Source organism: Leucopleurus acutus (genome assembly GCF_964270905.1).
Source record: "Leucopleurus acutus genome assembly, chromosome: 6".
Taxonomy (NCBI): domain Eukaryota; kingdom Metazoa; phylum Chordata; class Mammalia; order Artiodactyla; family Delphinidae; genus Leucopleurus; species Leucopleurus acutus.
In genome coordinates, this window is record NC_139149.1 from 110,623,560 (window position 1) to 110,635,129 (window position 11,570).

An 11,570-nucleotide genomic window follows, 5' to 3' on the forward strand; every position below is an offset into this window, starting at 1 on the left:
CGGCCTCTGGGAGGGCCCTCTTGCAGACACACACTTCCACATCCCAAGGCTGATGGCACAGAAGAGACTTTGTAAAATACCAATGATTTATGCGTAAATATTCTAGCTCTCTGCTGCCCTAATGGGAGGTGGATATAAACACTGTCTACGGGGTGGGGTGCGGGGGGGAAATCAAATATACAAAACCGAAACCAGAACGTTTTCACAGGTCATCTGGAAACCAAATCATGCAGCTCTGAGGATTTGCCCATGAAACCTACTCAGGGAAGACGTGGAGAGGAGTCCACGGAACTTTGGAGAAATGGGCCTTCGGGAAGAGTCCTTCTGCCCCTGAAAGCTGATCCCAGCTCTCTGGTTACTGGCCCCTTAATTTCTCCTGAGTAGGACTTGATCTCATTTGCTTCATTCACAACAAGTGTAAAAGTCCAGCAACTGCTTAAATTATGACCCTTGGTGGGAATATAATAGGCAGGTAGAGGTTTGAGATCTAGTCAGATACCAGGGCTCACGCGGTAGGCTGGAAAGTATTTGGCCCAAATCAAAGGAGCTAAAAAAAAAAAGCACAAGTAAATAAGATTAACACAAAAAATCCATGACAAAGTATCCAACTTATACTAAAAACAGAATCTGGGGTTTCCCTGTTGGCACAGTAGTTAAGAATCTGTCTGCCAATTTAAGGGACAGGGGTTCGAGCCCTGGTCCAGGAAGAGCCCACATGCCGTGGAGCAACTAAGCCCGTGCGCCACAACTACTGAGCCTGCGCTCTAGAGCCCACAAGCCACAACTACTGAGCCCACGTGCCATAACTACTGAAACCTGCGTGCCTAGAGCCCGCGCACAGCTACGAAGAGAAGCCCCCGCTCACCGCAACTAGAGAAAGCCCACGCACAGCACTGAAGATCCAACACAGCCAAAAATAAATAAATTTATTTAAAAAAAACAAACAGGATCTGACCACATGCTTCTGTGGCCCTGCCTTGCTTGCAGAACCTTAATCCCAGCCCCGATTCCGATAAAGCTTTACTTACAAAAATAGGCAGCCAGCCCACGAGCCATAGTTTGCTGAATTGCATTAAAATACCATGTATCTTGAATCCGGGGGCACCGCTTACATTTTGTGTGCGAGGTGAATGCCTCACTGGCCTCGCCTGGGATCTGGGGAGATCCTCCTGGGGCCTCCCAGGGTGCTAATAGTACAGCCTCGTGGCCGAGGGGCTGGGCCTGCCTGCCTGACCATCTTCAGCTCTCCAGACCCTGTGGGGAGTTGTTCTAAGGAGTGACGCAGTTCACTTTTGCACATAACAAACTACCCCCAAAACTTAATGGCATAAAACAACAATTTATTAGCTTCACAACTGTGGGGATCAGCAATGGAGGCTGGACCCAGATGGGCAGCTCTCTCGGGCTTGGATGGACCCAGCTGATCAGAGGGCAGTCAAGGGCCTCACTCATGTCTGGCAGTTGGCTGCGGGCTGGGTCCTGGGTTTATCCTCCAGCAAGTTAGCTCAGGCTCGTTCACATGGTGGTCTCAGGGCAACAGTTGCAGTGAGAGAGATCAAACCCACGTGCTGTTCAGGTTTCTACCTGCGTCACGTTTGCTGCTCTCCCATTGGCCAACACAGGTTACATGGCCAAGGCCAAATCTGTGCAAGAGGGACCGACAAGGACCCAGAAACAAACCCGACAGGTCTGCGACAATCTACCATAGAGAGGGTGTTCAGAACTTACCTCACGCCTCAGAACCAAATCTTTCAGGATGGTTTTTCCACCGTGGCATAAACTTCCCATTTTAATTCAGTTCAACAAACGTATCCTGTGGGGCTGCTCTGCACTGGGTTGTGGAGTGTTGTGATTTTGTTAAATTAACGTTGCTTAGGAGCCCCGGTGAAGGGAAAGTGCAACAGAGAAGTACCTCCGGGGGAGGTACACGGCTCTCCTGGGGTCAGGGACGGGACACACGGGGAGGTCCTGGGAGGTGGGGGAGACTATATATCACTAGGCCCTTGGGGAAGTCCTATCAGGAACTTACTCTTACCTCTGAGCTGCAGGCTGTTCCTGGGCCACGCATTAGCGAGAGGGCTGGGGTCAGTTCAAATCCTCTGCGGCCTCACTGAGCCACACGGCAGATGCTGCAGCAACATCGCAGAGTAGCTTGGCTAAACTCGCAGCAGGAGACAAGCTTCCACTGGCCTGTGAGTTGCTATCCATCTTCTAGGAAGAAGTCCTGGCCTTTGCAGACAGCCACAGTTCAGGGCAGGGCACCAGCACCAGACTGAAGTGATGGGCAGATTTCTAGGAGGAGCTTGTAGAATTCGCAGAAAGTCAGGCCTAGAGAGACCTACACAGACTCGTCTCTTTAAGGTGTCAGTTGAAGCCTGGGAATGGATGGGATCTCAGAGGAGGGAACTGGAGAAATAAGAAAACTAGGGCAGAACCAGGGGTGAGAGAAAGAAGAGTGGCTGGTGCAGGAGACAGTCTCCAGGGAGGAGCCAGGCTGGGAGCACATGCTCCAGAACCCGGGGAGGAAAGCAGTGCGTGGAGGATGCCCACCACGGTCAGAGCTGGAGGAGGGTTGGGCTGCCTGAGGACACCTTCCAGAGAGCGGTGCTGGGCCAGGGGTCAGCCTGGCCCCGGGAAAAAGCTGAGCCAACGAGTTGGATGCTAGAGGCTTTGAGGTCAGTGGGGTCACCTGGAGAAGGACGAGGGGCCAAAGTGATGGCGTGAGCTCTAAGAGGGGCAACTGGAGCACAGGCCACGGAGCAGTGATCTTGAGGAGTGCTGGGTCCAGGCCCTGGGCCAGGTCCCACCTGGGCAGGAGGCAGTGGTGTCCTGTAGTCAGTTTGTGCCCACTCGCTAAATGTTCAGGATTTCTATGAGCTGGTGGTAGCACAGTCATTTTCAAAGCTTAAATTTTATAAACTTAAAATTAAATAATTTCTATTAAAAACAAAGGTAATAAATACTCAAAACTCATCCCTTCCTAGTTTTACTGTTTATATTGTCTACATTCTGGAGGATACATACACCTGTTGTATTTGTAGGAGGGAGATACACTATAATGCCGCCTACTCTGCACCCCTTCACAAGTCTGGGTTCAGTGACATCACTTTGGTAGCTTGAAACTGGCTGTGATGGGGACACTTACACCACAGAAAGTGACAAACGCTACAAACCAGGCTTCCCCCGGGCCCCAGGAGCAGAGCCGGTTGTTAAGGCGTGTGCAAGGTGCAGCCTGGGGCAGAAGGTTGGGTGGGTCAGGGGCAAGTTGGAAGGATCAGGGCAGAGTGTGCCCCCTAGAACGGCAAGGGGGACACGTGGCGGGGACAGGTGGTGGCTACACCACTTCACTTCCAGACCTTTGCCCTGCAGGAGCTGACATGGAGCCTTGCTCCTGGGTCACGTGATAACTGAGGGTGATATCTGGTCACTGGGGGTGCCCTTGAACACTTTCCCTCTTGACACACTGCTGCTGATTGCACTTGCGTTATCTCTGTGCCACCTAGAAACACAGCCGCCATGTGTGCTTAGGGGTACGGCACTGCTGCTGCCTCCCAGTCACGGTGGCGGGCCACCCTCCCAGAGAGTCAGGAGGGCTCCCCAGATACACTCCTAGGGCTTTGTGTTCTGATTCTGAAACACCCAGGTGGGAACACTGACAGGGCTGAGGGGGAGATAAGTGTGGATGCCTTCCTCACGTCAGCGGGTTCCCAGGCTGCACTCAGGCCAGGCTTGAACCCAGGCAACAGCATCTTCAAGGGGGAAGCCAGGCTGAGGGTCCCAGTGACTTACAAGTGCAGAGGGGCAGGGTCTGGGCGTACTGGGGACCTGGCTGCACCGGCAGAAGGCAGGCATAGAGCCTGGATAAATTGCCGAAGCCAGAAGCAAGAAGAGTGCAGGCGGAAGTGGCTGGGACGTGAACTGGGGGACACTAGCGCCAGGCCAAAGGCCAGTCTTCCAGGGCCGCCCTGGGGAGCAGCATGACTGGAGGGCTTGGGGCCTCCTGGGCGCCCCGTGGCCCCGGGGCTTGAGGGTCGATTAATGTTTTGGTGTGGGGTTCCCAGCTGGGCCATCTTCAGGGGGACCCAGTTTCTGAGCCCAAAGCCCCACAGATGAGGCCCTAGTTGCCCAGGGCAGAGGAGCCCAGAGACGGGGGGGAGCGTTGGGCGTGGGCTCCCGGGTAGTGATACAGTGACCAGGACTTTCCGTCCACAAAGGGCATGGAGTAGGGGGCAAGTGGAAAAACACAAAAATCAGGCAAAAGAGAAGGATTTCTGAGCTTTTGGGGGCCCCCGGGGAGGGACACCTGGAAATAGGGAGGTGGGAACCTGGCTCTCACTGGACCACCTTGGAACCCCAAGGAGACCGACTCCCCCATCACCAGAAAGGGGGCCAAGCCAGGCCCGGCCAGTCCCTCCTCTGAGCAGCCAGGGAGCCTGCACCCTTGTTGTCCCGGTGACTGCAGAGCGTAGGGAAGGATGGAGTGACATTTCCATTACAATGACTTCAAGGAGGATCAGGTACTAAGAAAGGTGCAGGGGGGCAGCTGGCAAGGGAGAGCCTTGACCGAGAGGCTGCAGAGGCACCACCAAAGCTGAGGTGTAGGGTGGCGTCTCCCAACAGCGACATGGCTTTAAGGCGTCGTGACTGCCGCACCATCCGTGGGGCCGTCCCACCTGTGTCTGGTATTCCTTGGTGATCAGAAACTCGGGTGCTGCCACGGGATGCCTGAGCAGACCTCCCTCCAAGTAGGGGCCTCTCCTCATCCCGCCCTCACCACATGGTCCCAATGGAGATCCCATTCTCTGCCTTGACCCTGGCCCCCCTGGAGTCATGCGGGGGGGAGGTGGACTTGAGCCACGCCAGTCAGACCTGGGGGCCCCTTTCCCTCTGGCTGGCGAAGCTGAGATGCCGGCCGCGTTCCCTCCTGCAGGAGGAGAGAAGGAGGCACCACTGAGGAGGAAACAGAGGTGAGATCCCTGGACAGAGTCCCGCTTGCAGCCATCTCCAGCAACACCCCGATCCTTCCTGCTCATCTGGGCCAATAAATCACCGATAACTCCCTGCCTTTTTGATTGTGTGTTTAATGATTCTTCGTGTTGGGTGTCACTTACCATCAAGCCTACGATTTGAAGCAGTGACCTACCCGCTTAGACTCAGGCTGCTGGCAGGTTCTGCCGGCCACATCGCTCCCAGCCTTCCTTCAAAACCCACCTTCTCTTAGCGGCTGGGGAAAAGCGTCGCTAGCTCTGCTTCTGATTATTTTCATAGGCAACTGCCCTCCCACCCAGCCACGTGCTCCCCGCTCTGGCCCACAGGAAGTGTGGCCCGATGCTGTGGCTCGTCCCCTTCCGCCTCAGGTCTCTTCAAGGAAACGTCGTTTGGCTGGGTCCCTTGTGATTCTTGAGAGAACAATTTTCCACCTGCACTGTTTTTTCCAAATGGTGAGGGTCCCCTCTGTGATGTGTGTAAATGTAAGACTAGGAGGGGACAAGAGAGGTGACCATGAGGCCGGGTGCGGGGAGTCAGCAAAGGGACCAAGGGTGATGCTGCAGTGCTAAGCTCGCGGTCTGCTGGGGACTAGACTCCCTCCACAGCCTCGGTCGTAAGGGTCAGGGGTCCTGCAAGGATTCGGAGGTCATCATAAGGCAGGAGCAGCAGGAGGCCAAACAAACTGGACCCAAAAGTCAAGGTCATAGTTGTGGTTAAATACATCTTCTCAGAAACTCAGTCTGGCTCAGGGATAAAACACACTGCCATCTTTTTCCTGCACGGTGGTGTGGCTAACAAAAAAGGTTTCTGCCAGAAGGTAAGGTACCGTGACTACTGCCTAGGGGGGGTCAGGCAGGCACTGAAATGCCTTCACTGCTGTTTCTGGCCCCCTGGAATGGCTCTGGCCTTTTCCCCTCTCTCTGTGCCGTGGAGCAGACCTCCCAGTGCTGGGCTCCTGGCTCAGACCCCCCACGCCCTCACTCACGCCTCCATTGGTCAGCTTCTGCTGTTACAGCATCAGATCCAGGCTGGGTTTTCTTTTCTCCTTTGTTGGTTCTCCAACATCTATAATCAGTGGCTCCCCCGTACCTGCAGCGACCCTCCCATGTTAAGGAAAGGTCTTGGGTCCCACTCTCCAGAATCATGGGGCCCCCGGCTCTGAAAATGCTTTTGTCCACTCCTGTCCCTCACCCCACCCCTCACAGACCCGCTTCCTCCCAGCGCTTCTCAGGTCTCATCTTTCTGGGGCTCCTGCGAATCTTCCAGCCCCTGCTCCAGCCGGATGACAGTTCAGGAAGATGGGAGGGCACCAGGGACTTCACCCAGCGACAAGAGGGTCTAAGCAGAAAGGCACGGAGGGAACCTCCCCTCTGTCCTGGCGCCTCTGGCTCCATAAACTGAGAATCGAGATGGTATCCTGTGTCTAAGGTGGGCCTCAAACCAAGACCAAACCGATCCAGAACTGTGGTCCACGCACGACTGGGCCAACATGGCTTGAACCACAAATCCCAGAGAGAGGAAACTTCCAGTCAGAGAAGAAATGATTCCGCCAGGGTCTCCCCTCCCCGTTTTGATGGGGAGAGCAGGATGGGGTGGGGAATGGGAAAAGAGCTGCCACTCAGAAGTGGGGGCTGGGAGGACCCCTGAAGACAAGGCCTCCCTTGGCCCCCTGGCTTCTCTGGAAGTGGATCAGCTCAGTCTTCCACGGCCAAAGGCCTTGCTCTCCTGCAGGGGTCCGTGGGAAATAGGGTGGGAAGGGGCGTTAAGCCCAGCTCTCCCGGTCCTGCTGGAAGCTTCCTTGGTCAAGCAGGACTGGGTGTGAGGTTTCACCTTCCCAAAGCAGCCTTAGCTGAAAGGGAATGGGAAAAGTCAGCACGAAGGCGAGCCTCGCGGTTTCATTCCTTCCATGTCCGAAGCCCGAGGGGGACGCCGCACAGGCGGCAGCTGCCTACAGTCCAGACACCTTTGGCACACAAAGTCACTGTGCCTCTGCCAACCCTGGACAGAATCACATCGTCCCCTTATCCCTGGCTGAGGGATGCTCTCCCACAGTGCCCGGAGCAGGCTGGGGTCTCCACTGGGGCAGGGGTCCAGGCCCCTGAAATGTGTATCACACCGCGTCTGTGTTATCACTTTCTAGGCAGAGTCCGGCTTCCTGAGACCCTGCCCTGTGCTGGGGGGAGGGTAGCAGGACCAGCAGCCAGGTGATGGAGGGGCTGAGCGTATCGCCGGCCCAGGCTGGGGTCAAGGGGCCCACACCCTGGAGAAGGACGGCCCCGCGGACTCCCAGGGAGCGGTTAGCCCCCAGGAGACACAGGCTGCTCCTTCCTCCCTGTCCCTGGCCGACAGCCCACATGTGCCTGCCCTTCCCCACACACCCCCATTCCTCCTTGGGCCTCTGCTGGGACACCAGCTCCCAGGAGGCCTTTCTTACCCCTCCCCCTCCCCCCCCCCCCACCCCGTCACAGCACAGACATCCTGGAGGTTTTTGCCGGGAGCTCTGGGAGGGCAGGGAGGGCCTCTCCCCAGTGTCCTGTGGGGTGGGCACAGCACACCTGAAGGTGCAGGATTCACCGGCGCAGGGCCAGTGGCCTGGAGTCAGCATCCCGAGAGCACCAGGGCCCTGGCTCTCGGTCCAGGGCTCCCCGCTGGAGCTACTCCTGGCTGGGCCTCAACTCTCCTCCCTGCAAACCACAAACACCCTCAGGGAGCCCGTGTCTAGTACTGCTGCTGCTGCTTTTTAACGGTTTTACTGAGGTGTCATCAACATACAATCAACTGTAAATTGTCTAACGTACAATGTGATCAATTCGGATGCGTGTAAACACCCATGAAACCACGCCACAAGCAGCAGAGTGAAGAGACCCATCACCCCCAAAGGCTTCCTCTGGCCTCTTGGAACCTCTCCCGTCTCCTCCCCCCACCTCTAGGTGACTGATTTTTCTGTCATTAAAGGCAGGCTTGTATTTTCCCAACTTTTACGTACACACTAGAATCATACAACAGGTATTCTTTCTGGTCTGGCTTCTTTCACTCAACATAATTATTTTGAGATCTATCCCTGTTGTGGTGTGTATCAGGAATTTAGTCCTTTTTATTACTGAGCAGTGGTCCATTTTATAATATCACCATTGGTTTATTTAGCTACTAAAAATAAAGATGCCGTGAGCATTCAGGTACAAGTGTTTGTAGGGACTAAGGATTGTTTCTCTTTGATAAATACTTAGGAGTGGAATGGCTGGGTCATGTGATAAGTATATGTTTAACTTATTAAGGAACCATCGAACTGTTTTCTGAAGGTGTTGCAACAATTGACATTCCCACCGCCAGTGGACGAGAGTTCCAGGGGCCCCGCATCCTCAGGAACACTCGATGTGCTCAGACTTGGTAATTCAGACCTTCTAATACACTGTAAAAGGATCCCCCCATCTAGTTAATTAACAGCCATCACTTCACAGAGTTATTTATTTATTTATTTGGTGAGAACATTTAAGTTCCACTCTCAGCAAGTCACAAGTATACAATACAGTGTTATCAACTCTAGTCACCATGTTTCACCTCAGATCTTTAGACCTTATTTATCTTTTGTTTTTTGCTGCTGCACTGCACAGCTTGCAGGATTTTAGTTCCCTGACCAGGGATCGAACTCAGGCCCACAGCAGTGGAAAGGCGGAGTTCTAACCACTGGACCGCCAGGGAATTCCCCTTATCTATCTTATAGCTGAAAGTCTGTACCCTTTTATCAACCTCTGCCTATTTCCCCCACCCCCAGCCCCTGGCAACCAATTTTCTGTTTTTATGTGTTTGACTTTTTTCTTAGATTCCACATATAAGTGATAACATGCAGTATTTATCTTTCTCTGTCTGGCTTTTTCACTTAGCATAATGCACTCAAGGTCCATCCATGTTGTCAAAAATGGCAAGATTTGGGCTTCCCTGGTGGCGCAGTGGTTGGGAGTCCACCTGCCGATGCAGGGGACACAGGTTCGTGCCCCGGTCCGGGAAGATCCCACGTGCCATGGAGCAGCTGGGCCCGTGAGCCATGGCCGCTGAGCCCGCATGTTCGGAGCCTGTGCTCCACAACGGGGGAGGCCACAACAGTGAGAGGCCCGCGTACAGCAAAAAAATAAAAAAGAAATAAAAATGGCAAGATTTCCTTCATGGCTGAATAATATTCGTGTGTATGTGTGGGGTGTGTGTGTGTGTGTGTGTGTGTGTGTGTGTGTGTGTGTGTGTGTGTGTGTATCTCACATCTTCTTTATCCATTCATCCATTGACAACCGCTTAGGTTGTTTCCATATCTTGGCTATTGTGAATAATGTTGCAGTAGACATGGGTGTGCAAATATCTCTCTGAAACACTTTTTTCATTCCCTTTGGATATATACCTAGAAATGGGGTTGATGGATCATATGGTAGCTCCTTTTTTAATTTTTTGGAGGAACCTCCATATTATTTTCCATAGTAGCTACACCAATTTACATTCCCACCAAAAGCACACAAGGGTTCCCTTTTCCCCACATTCTCACCAACACTTGTTACCTTTTCCTCTGTCCTATAAGAGCCATCCTAACAGGTATGAGGTGATATCTCATTGCAGTTTTGACTTGCATTTCCCTGATGGTTAGCGATGTTGAGTACATTTTCATGTACCTGTTGACAATTTGGATGTCTTCTTTGAGAAAATGGCCATTTTAAAATCAGATTGTTTGTTTTTTTTGCTGTTGAGTTGTTTGAGTTCGTTATATATTTTGGATATTAACCCCTTATCAGATATATGATTTGCAAATATTTTCTTCCATTCCGCAGGTTGCCATTTCATTTTGTTGATGGTTCCTTTTCTGTGCAGAAACTTTTTAGTTTCATGTAGTTCCACTTGTTAATTTTGCTTTTGTTGCCTTTCCTTTGGTATCAAATCCAAAAAAATCCCAAAAGTTGCCAATACTCATGTCAAGGAGATTACCCCCTATGTCTTTTTCTAGGAGCTTTATGGTTTCAGGTCGTAATCCATACAAGTCTTTAATCCATTTTGAGTTGATTTGGGGTGTGGTATAAGAGAGGGGTCCAGTTTCACTCTTTTGCATGTTGCTAACCAGTTTTCCCAACACCATTTATTGAAGAGACCATACTTTCCCCACTGTATATTCTTGGCCTTGGCTCTTTTGCTGTAAGTTAATTGACTACATATACATAAATTTACTTCTGGGCTCATTATTTGGTTCCATTGATCTTTTGTCTGTTTTTGTGCCAATACCATACTGTTTTGATTACTATAGCTTTGTAATATAATTTGAAACCACAAGTGTAATTCCTCCAACTTTGTTTATCTTTCTCAAGATTGCTTTGGTTATTTGAGGCCTTTTGTGGTTCCATACAAGTTGTAGGGTTGTTTTTTCTATTTCTGTGAAAAATACCTTTGGAATTTTGATAGTAGAGCCCTGGGAGTATAGCCAGTTAAGAACTGTTTGTTTGTTTGTTTGGTATAGTCTGGCTTTCGGGGCTAGGTGTTTGGGGGACTCTTCCCTCGGGTGGAAGTTTTAGAATTTGGCACACTAGACTGGGGTCCAAACCCTCCACCCCTGAGAGAGAAGCTGGGAATTGTGAGTCCCCTCCTGGTACATGTCACTCTACCAGGGGTGGAGTATATGGCAAGAGTGTGTCTCAGCCTTTCCTATCCTTTCAATGTAGGTTTTTTCCCCTATTTTCTCGATGTGTAGTTGTCACTCAGCTAGTTTCTGGGTTTCTTTCAGAAAGAACTGCTCCATGTGTCGACATAGATTTGGTGTGTTCCTGGGAGGAAGTGGGCTCAGGCACCTCCTATGTTGCCACCTTGGACCACAACTCCCTATGTCTATTGACCCTGCCAACCTTCACAAGTATTGACTAAGTCACCATAGAAAATTCTCAGATAAGTCACTCATCCCTGTCTCTCAGGCGCTGGACCTCTCCCCAGTGACATCAGCCCTGCTGGGTGAGGAAGGGGCAAAGCTGGGCCACCTGAGCTTCTGGGCAAAGTCCAGAGTCTTTGCTTGTGGGTGGGTGACAAAAACAACCAACAAAAAATTATTGGCCCCTGTAACCAAATCAGGGGAGGCAGGTGGCACTAGTTCTCAGGCCCTATTTTATCTTCCTAATACTACAGTAACCAATTACCACAAATTTAGCAGCTCAAAATTTATTCTCTCACACGTCAGTAGGTCAGAAGCCCAGGGTGGCTCAGCTAGTTTCTCTGCTCAGAATTTTACAAGGTCAAAATCAAGGTGTTGGGGCTTCCCTGGTGGCTCAGTGGTTGAGCATCCGCCTGCCGATGCAGGGGACGTGGGTTCGTGCCCCGGTCCGGGAAGATCCCACATGCCGCAAAGCGGCTACGCCGGTGAGCCATGGCCGCTGAGCCTGCGCGTCCGGAGCCTGTGCTCCACAACGGGAGAGGCCACAACAGTGAGAGGCCCGTGTACCGCAAAAAAAAAAAAAAAAAAAAAAAATCAAGGTGTTGGTGGGCTCTTATTGGGAGGCTCTGGGAAGAATATGCTTCTAAGCTCATTCACACTGTGGGCAGAATCCAGTTCCTTTTGGCTGCAGGAT